This window comes from Nomascus leucogenys, chromosome 4, assembly GCF_006542625.1.
Source record: "Nomascus leucogenys isolate Asia chromosome 4, Asia_NLE_v1, whole genome shotgun sequence".
NCBI classification, from domain to species: domain Eukaryota; kingdom Metazoa; phylum Chordata; class Mammalia; order Primates; family Hylobatidae; genus Nomascus; species Nomascus leucogenys.
The window spans coordinates 139,929,141-139,951,716 of NC_044384.1; the positions used below are offsets into that span (position 1 = coordinate 139,929,141).

The 22,576-nt window shown below is 55.6% G+C and overlaps 1 protein-coding gene across 3 annotated transcripts in view; it reads left to right on the plus strand.

The window, feature by feature from the left end:
* Positions 1–1,632: 1,632 nt before the first annotated feature.
* FAM167A (family with sequence similarity 167 member A) overlaps positions 1,633–22,576 on the plus strand; it is a 46,719-nt gene continuing 25,775 nt past the window's right edge. The window contains exons 1-2 of one of the 3 annotated variants that reach the window (XM_030812377.1): positions 2,457–2,661; positions 20,175–20,255. The gene's annotated coding sequence lies outside the window, so the exon portion shown is untranslated. Of the gene's footprint in view, positions 1,757–2,456; positions 2,662–20,174; positions 20,256–22,576 lie in introns of those variants that run through there. The other 2 variants (XM_030812379.1, XM_030812378.1) reach the window with 2 other exon arrangements.

The window sequence follows — 22,576 nt, forward strand, 5'->3', positions numbered from 1 at the left end:
ACATTTTAAATCCTCCATTATCCTGCAGCCCAGAGATAACCACAGCTAATATTTGCATATACTCTTCCAATCTTTTTTCCATGCATACATATGAATTAGATATTAGAATGAGAAGTTTCATAATGTACACAGGATTTGGTGTCCCAGTCTTATTTACTTAGCGTTAAATCGTTAGTATTTTTCTATATGATCAAATAGTTTTTGAGAATATTATTTCTGTGGCTACATACCATTCTATGCTAACTCATTTATTTGACCACTCCATATGATTTGACGTTGGAGTTGAGGCTACTCCAACCAAGACTGCTCTTCCTCCTCCCCTTCCTCTTTCCTCTGACCCACTCTCCTCCTGGTCCCCATCACTGATGACCCTCCCGCCCACAGGCACATTTCAGGCAGAATGGGAGCCACAGGGCAAGACACCACCCTTGCCCTGGACAGGCTGCCTGTCCATTTGAGGCATGTGACAATTCCCCCATGAGAAAGCACCTGCACTCACAGAAATAGAAGCCACAGGTCAAACAGGGAGCCAGGAGGTAGAGGTGGGACAAAGCATTTCCAGATGGGGATGAATGGCCCATCCAAAAAGACCTTGGAGCATTTATCACGTGCCAGGGCCATGGGCACACCAGTGAGCAATGCAGCCAACTAGGGCTCAGCACCAGGGCTGTGGTCAGAAACAGCCAGCACCCAGAAGGATGCTGCATCCCAAGTCCAGACTGAGACTCCTGCCTGCAAACATGGTTCCTGCCCTTCCGGAGCCTACTGCCTCAGAGGGAGACAGACACTAATCAAATAACCTCACAGGTAAACTTGGAATTGTAACTGGTCCATGAAGGAGACAAGGCAGGGGTCTGCCAGCACCTGTAACCTGGGGTTCCCTTGGGAGGCAGAGCTGCAGCAGCCGGTGGGGAGGAGCAGGTGGACAGTGGGACTGGAAGAAGGTCTGTTGTCTGGGGAGTAGGGTCTGTGCAAGACAAGGCCCTAGATACAAACAGAGGCCAACCAGGCCCCTGCAGCCAAGCTAGCTCTTAATCCTCAGAGGACTGGGGGCATTGAAGGCCTTTAAGCAGAAGCAGCTAAGACTGGATTTCCATTCTTAAGTGTTTCTCCTGTTTGTGGAGGAGTAACTGGCTTGGGAGGCGCTGAGAGTGGGTGAAGGGACATCAGTAAGGAGACTGCGTGCCCGCTTGGACCCGGGTGGCAGGTCCCAGAACTGGGTAGGGCAAGCTGCTGGTGGCTTGGGTAGGGACAGTGGTAGGGGGCAGGAAGAAGAAAGGAGTGATGTTTAGGAGCTGGAATCAGAAGATCTGGATCAACGCTGTGACTCTCCAAAAGATGCCTGTTAATACACCCGCTAGCTTAGGACCGTTGCATCAGTGGCACGACTAGGTCTGTACTGGCAATATGTCTCCTTAGACGACGTCCCTTAGAGGACCTTCCAGTGAAGGTCAGAAAGGAAGGGAGTAGGTCAGGGCTGGATGCGGAGTTGCAGTGAAGGACGCGGGCACCAGAGGGCAGCACGAGTGTCTCGGGCCCCTACAGGGGCTAAGGCCCCACAAACGGCCCGGCCAGCCGCGCACCTGCCTGGAGCCTGCGCCAGTCGCTTTGCAGCGCCACCACTCAGCTTCGTGTCTGCCCATGTAGACGGCGCCTGCGCGCACGCCCCGGGCTATCGTGAGCATGGCAGACTGGAGCCCTTTGAAAGACGCTTCCAGCCCCGGGCATCTAGGAAAGGTGCTTGATGAGGTCTGGGGTAAGAGACCTCCTTTCAGTAACCAGCCTTGGGGTCTCCATTGTCTGGCCTGGGTCCCTCGTCTTGTCCTGAAGACCTGCGGTCCGGGCAGCTCAGGCTACTGTCCTGCGTGTGCCTTAGGGTTTGCAGCTCTGGGCTCTGATGCAGCAGGGACTGGGTCTTAGGATCTAAAGACAGCCAGAGGTGGCCGATGCCGCGCCCCTGGCGGGACAGACACCCTGTGGTTAGTGGGGCAAACACTCGGGTCTTTGCGCCTCAATTTCCTCATCTGGCAGCCAGAGATGCCAACACTTGCCCTGCTGGGTCGTCGGGGGGTGTGGCCCACGGCAGGCGCTCGGGGGCAGTCCTGGCCGCGGGTCCTATGAACTCCAGCCGTTTGGGGGTGGACGAGGCCCTGGGCATGGGGTCCCCCTGCGCCCTCCATGCGGACAAACTTCTGACAGTGGCGCAGCCACGTTGCCACAACTGGGGGAAACTGCTTTGGTTTTGGGTTTAATGAGAAAATGGATGTTTGGGTTTGGTTTCATCTGGGGTTTGGCAAAGGCGTGCAGTTCCTCTCCACTCGCGGGGGCTGCCCGGGCCGGGGAACCGAAAGGGCGCTAGGACCCGGGGCGCGCTCGGACCCGGGGCGAGAACGGGAGGCCGGGATCGCGGTGAAATACTAGCGGCGGAGAGCTAGGCCGTCGCCAGGCAACCGCCCTGACGCAACGCAGGGGGAAAAAAAAAAGTCCTTTCCGAAAGGAGCAGCGCCGAGAATTCACAGGAGCTCGGGGAGGCGAGGCGGGAGCGCTGGGCTGAGGCCGGGCCGGAGCCGGGCGGCGCGGAGCCGGGCGGCGCGGACCCCCGCAGGAGGAGGCGGCGGGAACACTGGCGAGTCCCCAGCAGTGCCCCTGGGCTCCCGGAAGGTGGGTTCGCGCCGGCGGCGGGGACTTTCCCAGGGGCCGGGAGGTGTGGCCGCGGCGGGCAGCGCGGTCTGGGCAGGGGCTGAGGCGTCGCAGGTCCCCAGCGCGAGCAGTGGCGCGGAGCAGCCGGATCCCAAAGCGCCCCGGAGGGAACGCGCGCCTACCGCCCCCGGGAGAGGCCGCTCATGCGCTCCCGCGGGCTCGCTGCCCTCCCAGAGGAGCCGGGCAGCCAGGGCTGGACTTCATCTCCCAGCTCCCTGCTGGCCGTGTCCGGGCTCGGATTCTGGGTGGAGGTTTGGGGTCTGCCGTCTGAGAGGGAGGGCCCCACTCAGCCTCTCCGGGTCCACTCCCAGGCGGCTGGTGACCTCCAAGCCCAGCCTGGCTCCTGTCTTCAGGTTCAGTGAGATGGAAGTTTCTGTCCCCACGGATGCGGTCCTTAACTCAGGGGAAGTGGCCCAGGGCACCTGGGCCCAAGGGTGCTCTAAGGACCCAAGCCAATGTGACCTGAGGGAACGGCACAGCCCCAAGGTCTCCCAGGAATGAGCAGGTCAGCCGTGAAGGTGGGCACTCTGAGTCAGCGAGACACGGGGCCATAGACCGCAAGGGGTAGGGTGTCTTCTTCAGCCAAGTCAGGTTGGATGTATTGCTATTTTGCAAACCCGTTACTGCCTGGTTTTTATTCCCGGTGGGGCTTAGAGGGAATTCTGAGGACTGGGACCTCCTGGGAAGATCTGGAAGGAGGGTTGACTCTAGGTTGGGGGCTGGCTCCTGCCTTATGCCTGCGAGCAGGTTCTCCGAAGTCAAGTTTCCACAAACTCCCCGTCATTGCTGGAGAATCCCAGAAGATGAGATCAGGTCCCTATCCACAGGGTTTTCCCCAAGGGACACATGCTCCAAAGCAGCTTCCCATTGACACAGTAGACACAGTCCTGCCCCCTCGCTAAGCTCAGGATGGAGCGTGGAGAGCGTGGACAAAGTCTTGGGAAAGCAGAAAGCAGAGGTGCTGTGGCGCCTGTTGCCTGAGCGCGTCGGCAGGATAGGAACTTCTGCAGCGTGTTTTTAAGGAGCTTGGAAAGCAGCCATGGGCTGTGCTTGGAATGGATGAAGATGACAGCTCTTCTTTCTTTAGTGCATTTATGGACCATGCACTACTTAGAAACCCTTCGCATCCCTTGGTCACTCCATCCTCCCCATCAATCTTCAAGGAGACTCTATTATCCTTGTTTTGCCAATGGGACTCTAAGAAATTAAGTGACCTGGTGTGGCTCCCCCACCTGGTGAGAGAGCAGAGAGTCAGCCTCACGTGCCTGACTCCTGGGACAGTGCTCTCAAAGGAAGGCTGCTTTGGGAAATCTGAGGCACCTAAGGCCCAGAGAGGGGCAGAAACCACTCACACCCAGATGAAATGAGAACTGTGTGGTGGGGCTCATCTCATGACCTGGGGAGATCCCCTGCCTGCTTGAGGAAACCTGTGGAGCCAGGAAAGCAGTTTCTTCCATCAGGAGCTGCAAGGCTGTGCCGTCAGGCCTGGCCAGCCTCAATTTTTCTCACCTGAAGCAGAAGAAAGGGTTGCTCCCCCACACCCTGTTCTCCTCCTTGCCTGCCCAGAGCCCCCAGACTCCCTGCACACTTGCTCCTGTTCTTCTGGTCCTCCCAATTACATGCATGGATTTCCACTAAATTGCCAGTCCCCGCCTTCCTGTCTACTAGCTTGGCCCCCCTCCAAGAGGGACTCTGGCAGGGAAATAAATTAAGGCCATGCATAAGTATTTGCTGAGAGAGAGCCACAGAGCCCCAGGCCAATGAGGAAGAAACTACTTGCTAGGCTTCTCACACCCTGGCTGCTGTGTTCTCTAGGCAGATCTTGCTTGCAGAAAGCCCCGTTGGCCCTACAGGAGCTCCAGGAATTCCCAGAACCCTTTGGGAGCTGTGCTTTCCCAAGGGACTTGAGCTGCTTGCAAAGGTGGAAAATGAATAACTGAGCACTTTGCTCCTGGTTTCCAGACCGGGGGTGGGAGAGCACTCACGTGCCACTAACTGGAAATCCCTTAGGATTAGCCTGGCTGGCTCTTACTGTGCAAATGCACCCTGAGGCTTGGATTGCCATGTGGAGATAGGAAGGAAAAGCACAGACTGAAACAGACCTTGAAGGGCTGAGGGTGGGCTACATGGTGGGCAGGGGCAGGTGGGGAGCAGGAAGGATGGGACAGGGTGGGAAAACAGTTTAGGAGGGGTGGCAGGTGAGCCTCGCTGGCTCTGCAATCACCTGTAGAGTCTGAGCTGTCCCCGAGGGCCGTGTTGCCAGGACGAGTCGGGTAGGCCGCAGGTCTCAGCTTTTCCCTGGTTAGGACCATTGCCCTGTCCATTAAAGGCCAACTCTTCCCCACCATGACCCCTACCACTTCTCTCTGGAGAAGTGTTGGAGTGGAAGGACAAGCATGGAGAGAGAAGGTGAGCAGAGCAGTTCGAGGGGGTCTGCTCCCACCTCACCCCCTTTCCTTCTGCGCACTGCCCGCCTGCTCAGCTCTGCCAGGCAGCATCAAATCTCATCCATCAGCCACTCTCGAGAGAAGGACTTTGCTGAGCAGTAGCCCAGTCTCCCTGTGGGCACAGCCGTCAAGGGGGCCTCTCTTCTCTAGCAGTAGCTGTCTAGTGTCAGGCACCTCCCCATGCCAGGGCCCTGCCACGTAGCCTCAGCAAGCACACAGTAGCTCCCCCCCAAGTTGTCATCTATAGTAGGGGGTGGCTTTGCTCCCCCACCGCAAAGCTCTCTTCACTGAGGAATTTCCAAAAGGTCCCTCGGGTGCCCTTAAGTGTGATCCTCTGCCCCAGCGGCCTTTGCAGAAACCTGCAGAGGATGAGGGTTCACCTTCTCCCCCTGGGGGCATAGACCAAGCCCCGATTTCTTCAGTGTGGCCAGAAGTTCCTTCCAGGGCATCCTGATCCAAAGGTGGAAGCTGGCAGTAGATGCCCGAGGGCTCCCTCGCAAGGCTTGTCCCTTGGGACCTAGAGGGACAGACCCAGGTCAGACCCCATTTTCCGGGTCCAGTGGCAGGTATGGAAAGAGCCTAGGCAGTGACTTGCGCACTGGCTACAGTTCCAGGCCTTCTCGAAGGCTGGGCAGCATTTCCTCATTCCAGGAAGCCAGCGGAGCCTCCACAACCTGGCTGGGCACAGCAGCCCCTAGGTCAGCAGGCTCATGCTTAGGGTGGTGGCCACCCAGGAAGGTTCTGGATGAGGGTCCTTGCCTTAGGGACCTGGCCCCCACTGTCCACCTTCCAGTTGAAAGTGACACTACCTCCCTAGTCTTGTGATCAGCTCCATGCACCTCACCCTGGAAGTCCCATGCCAGGCGTGAACTGACCTAAGTCCCTCGAGTCACAAAGGCACCTCCCAGATTTGGTTGTGTGGCTGCTGCTATTTTGTTTATTTGTTTGATAGCAGCCACTGAAAACTTGGAGGAAGGTGAAGACAACCTCATTATCAAGTTTGAATGAAAGCAGCCTGAGAGCAAATTCTGCCAGACATGTACACATTTTTGGACAAATATTTACCTGCAAACACGTCCAGCGGAGTCCATACAGCCTGTCCTGTGGGCTCGGTGAAGCCCAGCAATCTGCTCTCTGCTGCCCTGACCACACCTCCCTGGAGCTCTCATGGATTCTTTTACCTGCTCTTTCCTGAGTCAAGAGTGTCTCTGAATTCATTTACCCAACCCACATATCTTGAATACCTCTGTCTTTACCAATGAGAACGCATTTCTAATGTTTACTTTGGTAATCATCAAACGCCCAATGCTGACCAGAGATAAAGACGCTGAAGTGCCTGTCCCTGCTGTCTCTGGAGCAGACGCTTTCTGCTACGAGGCAGTGGCTGTGAGTGGGGTAGGGGTGGGTGTTGCTGATTTGAATACACCTAGGTTGCAGCTGGCATAATGAAACCACACAGAACAGCCCACCATCTCTGCAAAGGAGTTTAGGATCCAAATGCACCACCCTACCAAGGAAGCAGAAGGTGAAGTCTGTGCCCTCAGGGAGCGTGCAGTCTGGGAGGTTGCTGGTGAATAAAGGCAGTTTGTGCAGTAGAGTCCTGAGCTCACAGTAAGATGCTGTTCTGCACGCTTGTTAACTTTCGCAGTGCAGCAGCCATTTCCCAATTCGATGGACCAAGGAGAGTGACAGCCAAGCACAGTCAAGAGCAGGAGGTGACAGTCGTATTAGAGGTGTAACTAAAAATTCACGTAAACTTGATCTCATTTGGTCCTTCCAAGACTGTGAGGTACAATCCATTACAATCCTGTTTCATGGATGTGGAACGTAGGCCTGGGAGGGTTGAATCTGTTGATCAAGGTCATAGAACTAGTAAGTGGCAGAGCTGGCTGTCAACCAACCCACATCCCCCGACACCCGGCTCTGCCCTGTTCTAACCTGCTCCATCCCTTTCTCCTGCTCCTGATTCCTTTCCTCTGCGAGGTGTGAACCCGGGAGGCTTCAGCAGCCCGGTACCTCCAGCGCAAACTGACACGGCAGGGAAGCAAAGTCACACATCCCATTTTCTGCCCTGCCTGCGGGCACTCAGGCCATATGTCCCTGCCAAACCCCAGTGCAGGCACAGCGCTGTGCCTGCAGCCACTTACAGGCTGCACTGGGTAGTCCTAGCAAGGCTGAGGCCACACTGGGACCCCACTGCGTCCAAACACCAGGAAACCCTAAGGACCCTTCTAGCCCCTGCGAGGTCAGCACCCTCAGCCCGAACGTGGAGGTGCCCAGTTGGCATAAGCACAGGGAACACCATGAAAGGCTTTAGGAAGTCTTTTAGAAACCCTGGGCTTTGGAACTTGTGCTGCAGAGTAAAATAGAAAGCAGATCATCTGGACAAATCCCCACTTGAGCTGGAGTTTGTTGATTCTGCCTATTTTCAACTTGGAGCCAATTATCCTGTGGATTCAAATAGTCCTCAATCTGCCTTGTTTGGAGGCTGAGGCCAATGCCAGCTGGTTAGGAGCCACTCTGGTGGGCTGAAGCCATGGGGGAGGGCACACATCCCCCGTGTCCTTAGCTGTGCCCTGGTGTCTGAGTTTCAGCCAGCTGGGAAGTGTTTCCTGTTTGTATAGCCAGGGCACCAGCCTGCACTGCATTCTGCTTTCGTCTCTGCAGATTGCTTTAAAGGCCACTTTGTATCTACTTTCTGCCCTCTAATCCCCACTGCCACCATTGCCTTTGGCCAGAAAAGCCCTGGGTCTCATGTGGCAGTTGGCAGGGTGGCAGCAGGCTGCCTTAGCCCGTCTGGGCATCCCTGCCTTGTCGAGTATTTCCCGGGAGGAAAACCACATCCTTCTCTGCTTTTCCCACGGCTGCTTTCCCCCTCCCCATCTCCTCCAAAATCAAACTGTCAGATTCTCAGGCACTTCTCCCTGCCTGCCAGGGCCACCCTTTCCCAGAGCCCTGCAGCCTTGGAAGGGACACACCAGCGACTGGGCGTCCCAAGAGCCCCTCTCCCTGTGGTGGCCCTGGGCTTTCTCCCCGCCTTTCAGGGAGGCCATAAATTAGATCTGTGGCTCCCAGGAGCCAGGGCTTCCTTCTGACCAACAGGGAAGCAGTCTTTCTTGGCGATTTTCTCAGCAACCTCTTTCACTGGGCTAAATGAAAAGGAAGGTTTCCGCGCACCCAGGCTTCCTGCAGGACTGTGCGTCAGCTCCAAGCAGCTTGAGCCCATCAATTATTCAGCACGGACCCAGCACTTTGAATTTGCAAAGGTCTTAAGTATTTTTATAGATTCTTTCCTCATAATGTCCCAGAGAGACAAGCAAGGTTTCCCTGTTTCCTAGACAATAGATGCAAGGTTCAACTTGGAGTCAGAAGACTTGGGTGCAAGCCCAGCCAGCCCCACTCATGGAGTTGTGGGACCTGGGGCAGTTCTTTCGATGGCTGTGGTGTGCAGTTCTCTGTGGTATAATTCTTAGGAAGGCCTCCCTAGCCCAGGTCATTGTGTGTGTAGGGAAAACAATCTGCAAATGCAATGTGATTACAAAATGTGAGTGGTTGCTCTTGTTGTACCAGGTATGGAAACGGAAGCTTCGATCCTGAGCTGAAGTGCAACCATTAGCACAGGACACTGCAAACCGGGCTTTGCTGGGAGACAGTCCCCAGGGAAACATGGGCGATTCGGCGCCTCTACTCCCTGGCCCCATGGGCATGGCTCCATGACATGGTGGTCCCCCTACCTGTTGCTGTGGGCTGACTCTGCATGTGTCAGGGTGGAATAGGGTGGAGAGGTCATCACACCCAAACCAATGGCTTGGGGTGGGACAGGACCCCGGTAGCTGACTCCCAGGCCAGGAACTCTTTTCTGTTCCACACCAGGCTGGGTCTGTCCAAAATGTTTCTCCCACTCCCATCAGCAGTGCTGGGACCCCCAGGTGGGAGGCACCCAGAGCTGCCTAAAGCCAGAGTCTTAGGGCAGTCTAGGGGTGCAGCCCACTGGGGCACCTGCCCCATCCCAGAGTCCTGTACTGGGTTTCATGCCACGTACCCATCCTTTCACACTGGTGGCCCCAGGAGCCACCTCCATCAACCAAAACTAACAGACAAATGAAATGAGTCCCTGGCCGGGTGCGGTGGCTCACGTCTGTAATCCCAACAGTTTGGGAGGCCAAGGCAGGCAGATCACCTGATTTCAGGAGTTCAAGACCAGCCTGGCCAACATGGTGAAACCCCGTCTCTACTAAAAATACAAAAATTAGCTACGTGTGGTCGTGGGTGCCTGTAATCCTAGCTACTCAGGAGGCTGAGGCAGGAGAATCACTTGAACCCGGGAAGCAGAGGTTGCAGTAAGCCGAGGTCGCGCCACTGCATTCCAGCCTGGGTGACAAGAGCAAAACTCTGTCTCAAAAAAAGAAAAGAAATGAAATGAATCCCTGTTCCAGTTGAATTTCAAAGAGTCGTGTGACTTGCCCAGAGTCGCAGGTTGTTAATGGCAGACCTTCCCTTAGGCTGAGGTCCCCTCACTTCCCAGCCCTGCCCAAGGACTAAGACCCCAGCCCTGGAAAGAGGCCCTCCCGCCACAGCAGCCGTACTCACAGCACCCACGTGCTGGGCACTGCAGACCGAGGTGCTTGGTCTCTTCTTCCTCGTCTGCCCAGAACAACTTTACAGAAAAACAAAGCATTGCCTTGGGAATATTTCAGTGTTGTTATTTGCCCATGAGGTTTCTAGGAACACTGGACATTTAAGTACTATAAAGCTCACATGCCTGTTACTTCTGTGCAAATGGAGCCATCTGAAAGATGGTGACAATGGTGGAGTTGGGGAGACTTGAGCTGGACCTCCATGACCTGCTTGTGAACTGTGGTTTCCTTGCCTGCAGTAAAGATAATATGAGACACTAGATAATACCAGTCGTGCCTCAGGGTCATTTCAAGGGCTAAACTAGATATTGCACAGTGCCTGGCACAATAGGAAAAAGCTCTCCTCTTTTCCTCCTCCTGCTAACAATTTTCATTTATTTCTGTATAAATGAGAAATAGAGAAATGGATGATAGAGAGAAAACTAGTCATTCATGCGTTTATTTTATTATCAGAAAGTATGTGTTGAAGTTGAACTGGTTACACCCAGCAGGTGGCCATGAGCAGCAGGGGGAAGAACTGGGGGCGACTCAGCCCTCCTGAAGCCCGGGCTAGTGTGGGCAGTGCCGTTCCAGCCCCTCTTGATGGCAAGAGAATCTTCTGGTGCGTTTCACTGGGAAGTTCAGCTCTTTAGGTTCTGCTGGGCCTAAAGGCTCCGAAGATTTCAGGATGCTCTCTCTTTCTCTCTCTTTCTATTTGTTTTTCCCTTAGTTCTCCTTACCTCAGGCTTATTCCCTTTTTACTGCAAACGAGCTTTCTCCAGACTCTGGAAACTCCAAGTTTATATCCTCCCAGCTGAGCTGCTCCTGGTGAAAAGACCCTATTTCTCCAAGTGTCTGTGTTTAAATCCCATGAAAATATTCTGATTGGTCTTTTGTGGCCCATTGCACATCCCCAGGCCCAGTCACTATTGCCAGAGTAAGGGCTAAAATGAACATCTCTTTCTAGGTGTCATGAGTGTTCCTGGGGCAGGGGTGATGGGCAGGTGCTGTGACTCATGGTCCCTTCAGAACCACCTGAAATTAGACAGGAGTGATGCCCACAGAAGGGATGCTGGAAAAAGGTAGATCTGTTCACCCGACAGGCACATCAGAAATGTGACTCAGTAAAACCATCCAGCAGGTGCACTGCTGCACTGAGAGTGGGCATGAAAGTGCTCAGATCGAGGTGTGAAGGGAGGAAGCCATCAGCTCCATTCGGAAGAGCACAGAAGACTGTCAAGTGAGGTGCTGTTTGACCCAGGCTTGAAGACTGAGTCAAATTCAAACGTAAGGCTATCGCGGAAGGATGAGACATAAAGTTGAGACCAGCATCCCAAACCACCCCATCTCAACTCAAGAAAGATGACTCAGCCACCAGAAGCATTCCGACTTTGAAAGTCTTACCCATGAAGCTGTGGGAGGTCTTCTGCTAGGGAGATGTCATCTGGAGCTGTGAACGACTCTGGCTGGACTTTGTTCGCTGACTTCACCACATCAGCGTCATCAGCACACACAGAACATCTGCTGTTTGCAGGGCCCTGTGCTCGGGACACAAAAAGTGCAGCAGTGTCCTGCCCCTCAAGGAGCTGATGTCTGGTCAGGAAGACAGGACCACAGACTCCCACAGTTTAAGATCATGCGGGCCAGTGTGCAGTCAGCATGAGGAAAGCAAGTGCCCGGAGAATTCAGAGAAAGGTGGCCTGGAAGGTGGGGAGTCTGAGAGGGCTTTAGGGAGGAGGCGAGCCCTCGGATGAGCTTTCAGGCAGTGCAGGGCCTAGCTCACCAGTGAGGGCCAAAGACAAGGACAAAGGGCCAGATGGGCTGCCCAGAAAGTCCTCTTCATTCATTCATGTGCCCACTCTCTTACTCAGCAAGTTTCCTGAGCACCCGCTGTGTGCCGGGCACTGCTCTGAGTGTCGGGGTCACAGTCAGGAACAGAATTCGGAAGCCCCTGCCCGCTAGGACCTGGCATTCTCAAGGGTGGGACACAGAGACACCAACAAACATCATGGAGTAAGTGATGAGCTCCAGGAGCACCAGGAAGGCGAGCGCTGGGCTCCATCCTGTGGCCCAGGCTGGGGTTTGCGTGGAGATGACGTGCAAGCAGAACCAGGCATGAAGCAGCCAGCATATGACATTGTCGCACAGCATCAACGTCCTTCAGAAGAGACTGCCGAGTTCTCACAAGGGTATGCAGTAGGGAGGGGAAACCCAGGCAGCAAACAGGAGGCTTCCATGAAGGGGGAAGGCTAGTGCTGTCCTGGCTGGACAACATGTGCCGGAGGGACTGCTCGCCCGGCAGTGTACACCACAGGGGTGCTTAGAGAAAACTCCAGGAGCGCTGTCCTGTGGAGCCCTGATCCCACCCACATCCCTAACCCAGCCCTGTTCACACCCCTAACCCAGCCCCGCCCACACCCCTAACCGAGCCCAGCCCACTTCCCCAACCCAGCCCCACCCACTTCCTTAACGCAGCCCCGCCCATACCCCTAACCCAGCCCCACCTACGTCCCTAACCCAGCCCCACTCACTTCCCTAGGCCAGCCCCGCCCACTTCCCTAATCCAGCCACGGCCATACCCCAATCCAGCCCCACCCACTTCCCGAACCCAATGCCTCCACTTCCCTAACCCAGGGCCCCACTCACTTCCCTAACTCAGCCCTGCCCACTTCCCTAACCCAGCCCCACCCACGTCCCTACCCAGCCCCGCCCACGTCCCTACCCAGCCCCGCCCACGTCCCTAACCCAGCCCCACTCACTTCCCTTAGGCAGCCCCCCTCCCCTAATCCAGCCCCACCCACGTCCCTAACCCAGCCCCGCCCATGTCTCTTACCCAGCCACACCCACATCCCTAACACAGCCCTGCCCATGTCCCTAACTCAGCCCCAACCATACCCAGAGCACACACCCAACAGAGCAACCACCTCACACTCATATATTCACACACCCAGCAGGGCAACTACCCACACTCTCACACTCTTACACCGAGCAATGCAACCACCCCCCAAGCACTCATACATACAGCAGGGCAACTACCCACACTCTCACACTCATACACCCAGCAAGGCAACCACCCGCCACACTCACACTCACACTCACACACCCAGCAGGGCAACCACCCCACACACACACCCATACACACCCAGCAGGGCAACCCCCACCCCACACACACACCCATACACACCCAGCAGGGCAACCCCCACCCCACACACACCCAGCAGGGCAACCACCCCCTACACTCACACTCACACACCCAGCAGGGCAGCCACGCCCCACACTCACACTCACACATCCATCAGGGGAACCACCCCCCAAGCACTCACACATACAGCAGGGCAACTACCCACACTCTCACACTCATACACCCAGCAAGGCAACCACCCACCACACTCACACTCACACTCACACACCCAGCAGGGCAACCACCCCACACTCACACTCACACCCAGCAGGGCAACCACCCCCAACAATCACACTCACAGCAAGGCAACCACCCTCCACACTTCCAGCAAGGCAACCACCCCACACTCACACTCACACACACACACGCAAGGCAACCACCCTCCCCCACTTACACACAGCAAGGCAACCACCCCCCCACACTCACACACCCAGCAAGGCAACCACGCAACACTCACACACCCCCAGCAGGGCAACCACCCCCAACACGCTCACACTCATGCACAGCAAGGCAACCACTCCCCACACTCACACTCATGCATAGCAAGGCAACCACCCCTCATTCACACACACAGTCAGCAAGGCAACTACCCCCCACACTCACACTCACACAGCAAGGCAACCACTCCCCACACTCACACTCACACAGCAAGGCAACCACCCCCCACAACCACGCTCACACACAGCAAGGCAACCACCCCCCCACACTCACACAGCAAGGCAACCACCCCACACTCACACTCACACCCATCAGGGCAACCACCCTACACTCCCACTCATACCCACAAGGCAACCACCCTCCACACTCACAGCAAGGCAACCACCCTCCACACTCACACACACCCAGCAGGGCAACCACCCTACACTCCCACTCAGACCCACAAGGCAACCACTCTCCACACTCACACACATCCAACAGGGCAACCACCCTACACTCCCACTCATACCCACAAGGCAACCACCCCCCACACTCACTCACAGCAAGGCAACCACCCCACACTCATGCACACCCAGCAGGGCAACCACCCCTCACACTCACACTCACACTCAGCAAGGCAACCACCCCACACTCACACTCATACCCACAAGGCAACCAACCCTCACACTCACACTCACACACAGCAAGGCAACCACCCCCCACACTCACAGCAAGGCAACCACGCAACACTCACACACCCCCAGCAGGGCAACCCCCCCAACACTCACACTCATGCACAGCAAGCCAACCACCCCCCCACACTCACACACTCCGCAGAGCAACCATCCCCCACACCCACACTCACATTCACACACAGCAAGGCAACCACCCCCACCCTCACACACACCCAGCAGGGCAACCACCCCCCCCACACACACACCCAGCAGAGCAACCAGCCTCCACACTCACACTCACGCAAGGCAACCATCCCACACTCAAACTCACAGCAAGGCAACCACCCCCCACACTCACACTCACACACCCAGCAGGGCAACCACCCCACACACATTCACACACCCATCAGGGCAACCACCCCCCACACTCACACACACCCAGCAGAGCAGCCACCCCTCACACTCACAATCACACTCAGCAAGGCAACTATCCCACACTCACACTCATACACAGCAAGGCAACCACTCCCACACTCACACTCACACACCCAGCAGGGCAACCACCCCACACACAGCAAGGCAACAACCCCACCACAGTCACACACACACACACACACACACCCCAGCAACCCATCCCTGCCACGTGCAGCACTGGGCCGGGGTCAGGTCTCAGCAGGATGTCATCTCCATGTCAGGGCTCCTGACACCGGCTCTGACCAAGGCTTGGAATGCAGATGAGGCTGGAAAGGCAAGAGATGAGCGCCAGGGCTAGACAGCAGGGTCCCTCCTGCTCGGTTGCCATGGCAACCCCCGAGGAGGAGGGGACCACTAGGGCAGCCTGGCTCCCGGCAGCAGCTCTGTGGGGCCCACGGCTGTGTCCCCATCCTCTCGGCTGCCACCTGGTCAGTGCTGAGCCCAGCCAGAGGCCAGCCCAGTCCTGCCTAGTCCTCTGGGTGAGATAAGTGTTGGGTTTCTGATTAAACCCAGGCAGAAAAGCCTGCACACCCCAGGCCCGCCTCCCTAGGCCGACTGTGGACCCATGTCCTAGACCTCCTGACCTCTTACTCACCCAGAACAAAGGGATATGCCTCGTCAGAAAACAAAAGGAAAAGATGCAGGCATGAGCTTTGCCCTGCGCCGCCCTGAATTTTCTGTGTATGAAACCCCTTAGAGCCTCTGCACTCCCTTGGCTGTGGGGCTGGCCTCACTGTTCTCTGGCCTCTGAAGCCACCCCAGGTCCCAGCTCATGGCCCCCGCCTTTGTGTCCGGTTGAAATCAGGGCTGTGCCCTCTACTGATGGGCCTGGCCTGGCTGAAACTGCAACATCAGGGCAAGGTAGAGTGGAGATGCCTCTTCCTGCCACCCCTGCACCCAACGGGTGTTGACGGAGGAATCAGGAGATGCCGTCCTTGAATGAAGCTAGGACTCTCTCTGATGTGGAGTTTTAGGCTTGGTGACACACACTGCAGGCTCAGCAGAGGAAACAGAGCGCTTTGCACACACACATGTGGGCCTCCGCCCGCCAGCCAAGCCCACCCTGGCTTTGGCAGCAGAGCCATGGGCAACCCAGACAGTGTTGGGGTCAAGAAGGCGAAGCCAGCCCTAAAGACATCCCATCCCCCAAGACCTGCCCTGCTGAGGATCCTGCAGGGCCCTAAGTCACAGTGTAGCTAATTCTTCCTTCCAGAAATTTCTGGGAGAACCCAGTTATACCTGCAGATGGAAAGCTTTCCACATGCATGATAGCTAGTCTTGCCAGATAGTAGGTTCTAGAAAATGGCACAGTAACCCCAAGGAGTAAGGGCAGTAGGCTCTGGGCTGTCACTGAGGAGCCCAGGCCTTAGGCTGGTCACATAGGCTGCCACCTCGGTTTGCTGCATGATGGGATAAGAAGACCCAGCCTTCCCTGCAGTGTAGATGTGCTGCGGTGTAGATGTGCTCCAGAAACTCAATGAAGGTGGTTCTGGTGAGGAGTGGCCAGCATCACAGGACAGCACAAAACCAAGACAGAGCTGGCTATCTCCAGGGCCAAGTTGATTCCCAGAGGACACTCTTGCTTTGTTCTATTTGAGTAGATCATGGAGAGGGTCACAGAGCCTCTGACCCTGGTCCCCAGCTCAGCCCTCCTGGCTCCAGCTGCAGCCCTCCCCTCCACCTCCACAGGGAGCTGTACATCTGCTGGTTTCAGTCCTTGCCCTGCCAGGTACAGTCTGAGTGCCACTGTGCCTCGGTCTCTTCATCTGTGTAATGGGACAATCATAGTGCATACTTCACAAGATTCTCATGCAAATAAGCGAGATGCTATCTCCTTATAGTGCCTGGCACATATTGAGTGCTTCATACATATTAGCAGCTTGACAGTGTTACTAAAATGTTATTTAGAGTCAGGCATGGTGGTGCTTGCCTGTAGTGCCAGCTACTCGGGAGGCTGAGGCAGGAGATCACTTGACCCCAGGAGTCTGAGGCTGCAGTGAGCTGTGATTGTGCCACTTGCACTCCAGCCTGGGCAACAGTGAGACCTCATCTCAATAATAAAGTTATTTAGTAGGAAAATTATTAAGAAGGGGCAGGATTCAAGTTGCATTTTAGAAGGATAACCGGCAGCAGGACAGAGAAGAGGAAGCCTGGAGGAGGGAGCTCTGTGGAGAAGGGGACAGCGTGCACATCCCCAGGCTCAGGCCGAGGGGTCAGGAGTGCAGGGGTATGGGGGCAGCTGTGAGGAAGGCGACAGAGGGTGAAGATCGCCCCAGCTTCCCTGCAGCAGATCTGTGTTCTGGGAACCAGCCGGCCTCTGTGGCCTCCACTTTCTCCTGTGTGAAGTCAGAAGGATGTGAGGCCTGAATGTGTGTGCTGACGCTCGGTGAACTCTACGATGACCTACGATTGCTCAGCCCGTGCTGGCGCTGGGGAACATCTGCAAATTCCCCCAGCATTCGTAGGTGCTAAATAAAGCACGCTTTTTTTCTGGGCCGGGATCTCAGGCCATCACGTCTGTTTATGGGAGCTTGGGCTTCAGTTTCATGAGAAAAGTTATCTGTTTCCTCACCTGTAAAATGGGGATTTGAATAGGGTTAGTGCACCTCTTTCAGGCTGCAGAAACAGACCCGAGGCAACCTCGTGGGGTGGAGGCTGATGATGAGAAGGGAAGGAGCTGCAGGTGGAGGAAGCAGCAGCCTGCAGGAGACAGATGCAGCCACGGGCTCACTCCTCCGTGCTCTATCTGCCTCTGCTCACCCCCTCTCCCTCTGGGGTCTGTCACAGTGCTGAAACAGCCCAGAGGCACCACTCCCAAAACAGCACGGCTCACCAGACTGCTCGGCCCTTCAGTTGTTTGCCCCGATGTCCGGCTGTAGCCCAGCTGGGCTGGTCCCATGACCCAGCGTGTATCCATTTTGCACAGGGAACCATGGGTGGTGTTTGTCCCAGAGGAGCAGAGCAAGGGTAAATTCACTCATATGGGAAATTGTCATTCTGTCCTCCTCAAGCATAGCCTGTCATGGATTGTGAGGAGACAAGTCAACTCTGCATGTGGACAGACTCTAAGATTTCATTAGGTGGACAGACTCAGTAAGATTTCATTAGGAGGACAGTGACCATCCACCCTGTGGTTCTCAATGGGAGGTCGCACAGCGCACCCCCCCCGCCCCCCACCACCAAGGGACACGTGGAATGGTGGCGGAGGGAGCCTTTTGGGTTGTCGTGACATTTTATGACACTAGTTTGCTCTCAGTTGTATATTTTCCTCCCCAAATGAGTTGTGCTTCCTGTCTCATTTCAGTTACAGCTCTTGGTTGTGAGCAAGAGAAAATGACATTATTGTAAGGCTGTCAGGTGCCCACAGAATTGGCAGGAGGTAAAGACCAGAAAACAGGCAGAACCGGGGCAGATCCAGAACGCAGAGGCAGGAGGTCCCGGGCTAGTCCTTCAGCAGAGACAATTTGGCTAAGAGGGTGCCACCATCCCTGCACTTCACATCTGCCTCCAGGGCTGGTTCACAGATGCGCCCTCACCATCCCTTCCTCTGAGACTCACACGTACCCAATTCAGAGTCGGTACCTGAGCAGCTGACTGGCCAAGCTCAGGTCACATGCTCACACCTGGTCACCAGGGCATGAGCCTGGAAGAGGAGGACGTGGGCCTCTGGTTGCAGAGAAGGCTGCACGGCCTGCCTGCTGTTCTACACAAAATGGGGAGCTCCCTCCACACAGGAAAGGAGAGGGGGCTGGATATGGCAAACAGACAGACAGACAGTCCAACGAAAGATAAATAGCAGCAAGCATCCACTGTGCTCTTTCATATTCCTTCTCCAGTGCGTGCTGTGTCAGTCAGTTACGAATGAAACCCCACTCAAAGTAGCTGAAGCAAAAAAGGCGGAAGGTACATGCTGTGTAACCTGGGCAGGGCGGGTGGCTTCCCACGGGACCCAGCTGCGGGCCCCCAGCTCCTTGCCACTGGGCTCTGATGGCCAGGCTGCCACACTGCGTGGCTTTGCTCGCTAGGTAGACCCTTTCCCCATATGTGCTGAGCATGGTGACCCCGGTGGCCCCGGCCAGCTCAGAGCAAGGCTGGCCTCTGAGTGGTTCTGACACCAAAACTTCATCCTGTGTCTCCCCACGCTCAAGGAGAAAGGAAACCCCAGGGATGGGCTCCTGTGGGAAAGGGGGATGCACTTTCCAGAAAAGGGAGAAAGCTGCTGGATGGAAATGACCTCATCCTGCACTGGACTCCAAGGAGCCCCTCATGCTAGGTCTGTCACATCAGACTGTCCCCTCGAACTCCAGCACACAGTCCTGGGATTTGGCATGAGTTGCAGTTGTTTCTGTCTTTGTCCCACTGCAGGCCCAGAGCCTGCACACCTATGTCTGGACACTTGTGGTCAGGGCAGGCAGGGTGGGTGGCATCCGTGGGGACAGGAGGGGAGGCACCATCCCAGGAAGCCTGGGTCTCTTTTTCTGCCTCTCTGAGCCCGTCCAGGCTGGCTCAGATTTGAGCAAGGACAGGTCGCTGTGAGTGGGAGGAAATCTGTTTTATTGGCTCATTCATTCCACAGCATTTAAAGAGAGCAGCATTGTGCTAAGTACTGGAGGGTCCAGCATAAAAGGCTTGGTTCTCACCCTGAAGTTGAGAGTCTGGTAGAGGCGACCATTGACAAAGGCCCTGGGTGTAAGTGCTGTGGCTTAAGAGGGGCAGTAAGCCCAGTGGTTAGGGGCCAGCTCAGAGCCAGACTGCAGAGGTTGAAATCCCAGCTTCACCACTTACAAGCTCTGTGGCTTCAGGCAAGGTAGCGAAACTGTCTGTGCCTCAGTCTCTTCATCTGTAAAATGGGGATGATGATACCCCAGATTCATAGGGCTGTTGTGAGGATTAAACGTGTTAATACATGTAAAGCTTTTAGCACCACACCTCGTGTGGTGTGGTGTAAGCATTAGCTAATGTTGCGATGACATAATTGTTTCTCCCATGTGCTCCGGTTGTCCTGGGTACACACAGCCTAGCCTGGGCAAATCAAGCGAAACTTCCCCCAGGAGAAAATCCGTGAAGACTGAACTAAGGCATAGAACGGAGGGAAGGGCTTTCCAGGCTGGAGGAAAGCTTGTGCCGAGTGAGGGGTGTGAAAAAGCATGGTGTCCGGTGGGACAGGAGTGCTGGGTCGGGGTTGGAAAGATTGTGTCTTACAGAGAAGAAACAAGGGTTCTAGTGGAGAATGCGAGGCTGGAAGGAACAGCAGGAGTGCATGGGGAGAGGAAGTGTGGAGGGGATGGATCAGCAGAGCCTGCATCTTCCCCTGCCCCTGGGAGCCCATCGAGGAAGTGGATTTGACCATTTTCCAGGTGAACAGATTAGGTCATAATGAGACAAGGTGTTGGCTGAGCTGCCCCCACCTGGCTCCTCCAGCAGCCAGAGGAGTTAGCTCATGGTTGGCGAAGGCTCCTTCAAGGAGCCGCTGTGGGCCTGGGAGCCAGGGAGCGTGTTGGAACAGCAGTCTGTGTGTGTGGCATGGGTTCTCGGCACTGGCACACAGAGCTGCAGAAAGGCTGACGTGCCCCCCAAGGGCTTGTCCCCACTGCTGCTGGGTGGCTTGCCTGGCGGGGCGTGCCTGGGCCTGGTGGGATTACAGGGTCTGATTTCGTTTTTCTAGACACTCCGGGTCCCAGGTCTGGCAGCGTCCTTTGGCTTCCTTCTCCAGCTCCTCCACCCCTAGGAACGACCTAGGTTAGAGGTAAAGAAAGCCCGTTTGTTTAGAGTGTTAGGGGGCTCTTCCTCCCGGGGCCTGGGCCCCAGGAATCCCTGGTTTGTCAAGCGAGAGGGGAGGGCTCCACTGCTTTTGTAGCCCAGGAAGCTGCCCAGTGCTGGCGTCTGTTCCCCGGCACCCGGCCAGCACCTCTCTACCGGCTCAGGCCGGGTGCAGCTCAGTGCCCAGTGAGCAGTGACAAGCTTTTCTGCTGTCACGTCCCTGGGCCTGTGTGGGTGACATTCCAGCTCAGCTCCTGTGCCTAGTGGGAGGGAAGAAACCGCTTTGGGTTTCTTCAGGCACCAGGGCACCGAGGGGGACAGTGCTCCCCAGACACTGATGACCAGGAAAACACATGCTGGTTCAGCAACTCCTCACGGTCTGACTGCTGGGGGCAGTCCCGTTCCCGCCAGCTACAGGTGACCACGTGCTCTAAAATAGTGATTTCCTAGCTCAGGCCTCTCCACATTGCACACATGCGTATTCAGGTGGGTACAGCTCTTTACAGTTTAAAGAGAGCTTTCACATACAAGGTTCCATAGATCCTCAGCCATTGCACAGATTAGGAAACTGAGGCCACGAGGAGAGGACTGAGCCTGGGTGCTCAGCTTGTCAGCAGTGCTGGGACCAGAAACCAGGCTTTTGGGGCCTGGCCTTGGTCTGCCATGCACAGAGCACACAGTGGAGTCTCCCCAGCACCCCGAGCCGTGGGCGGGGCATTCACAATGTGAGCAGAGAGGGAAGGGAGCAGGCATGGAATGGTTTTAGTCAGTGGAGGTGTTCTTTCTGTCCCTTCTGTGGCAGAACAGACTCCACTAAGTTTTGAGACCTGAAAATGTGGGGGAGGTGGGATCAACTGACTTCGTGTTGTTTGGTGTCCAGGGAAGGATGTGAGGGTGCAGGGATTGGCTCGGGCCACCCAGTAGGTCAGAGACCAACAGAGTGACTGCTCAGTGCAGTTGGAGGGGCATGATCTGTCATGTGACGGTGATATAACTCTGATAGGTTACGTCGTCTTAATAATGACATTTTAAAAGCCGTCACTAGGGCTACATGAGTGTGTCTAGGGCTTCCTGTAGGCCAGACAGTGTGCTGAGAGCTCACATTTGTAACCTTATTGAATCCCTCATTAGGACCTATGAGGCAGATGTTATCCCCAGAACTGGCCTCATGGCTGTGGGCAGTGGCACAGGGCCCCTTGCGTGGGTTCATGCTCTGCTGTCACTGTCTTGAAAGTCTTAGAACTTTTTTTTTTTAAGGTGGAGTCTCGCCCTGTCGCCCAGGCTGGAATGCAGTAGTGCAATCTTGGCTCACTGCAACCTCTGTCTCCTGGGTTCAAGCGATTCTCCTGCCCCAGCCTTCCAAGTAGCTGGGATTACAGGCACGCGCCACTACGCCCAGCTAATTTTTGTATTTTTAGTAGAGACGGGGTTTCACTATTTTGGTCAAGCTGGTCTCGAACTCTTGACCTCGTGATCTGCCCGCCTTGGCCTCCCAAAGTGCTGGGATTACAGGCGTGAGCCACCGCGCCCAGCCAATTCTTAGCCCTTTTTAAACAAGGAGCCCCGCATCTTCGTTTCATACTGAGCCTTGCAAATTATGTAGTCGTTCCGGTTGTTCTTACTTCTCAGAAGAGGACACAGAGGCCCAGGGTGGTCATGAAGCAATGTGCCAACGTCACAAAGGCAATGGCTGCCCTGGAGCTCTAACCCAGAGCCCACACCCTCTGGAGTAGAAAGAGGCTGAGACAGAGTCAAATGACTGCCCCGGTCCAGCTGCTGGCACCTGCCTGTGACCAGGGGCTGAGGCACTTCACCTGCCCTAGCCTCGATTTCTCCTTGGTGAAATGGGGTGATCTTGCCTGCCTCTGGGGGCTACTTTGGGGCTCACATGGGCAGATGTGCACACCATGTTTTCTGCACTTCACCAAGCTTAGCAGATCCGAGGACCATCACTAGCTGGTCACAGTTCACAGGGGCTGCCACCCGTGCCACCAGATGGTCCTGACATGGTCTATGCAGGCCTTCACCTGAGGTCAGGAGTTCCAGGCCAGCCTGGTCAACATGGTGAAACCTCGTCTCTACTAAAAATACAAAAAATTAGCTGGGCATGGTGGCGGCTGCCTGTAACCCCAGCTACTCGGGAGGCTGAGGCAGGAGAATCGCTTGAACCCAAGAGGCGGAGGTTGCAGTGAGCCAAGATCACGCCATTGCACTCCAACCTGGATGACAAGAGTGAAAACTCCGTCTCAGAAAAGAGAAAAAGAAAAGAAACCAATAATTGAAATACATTATCTGCAATACAGTTAC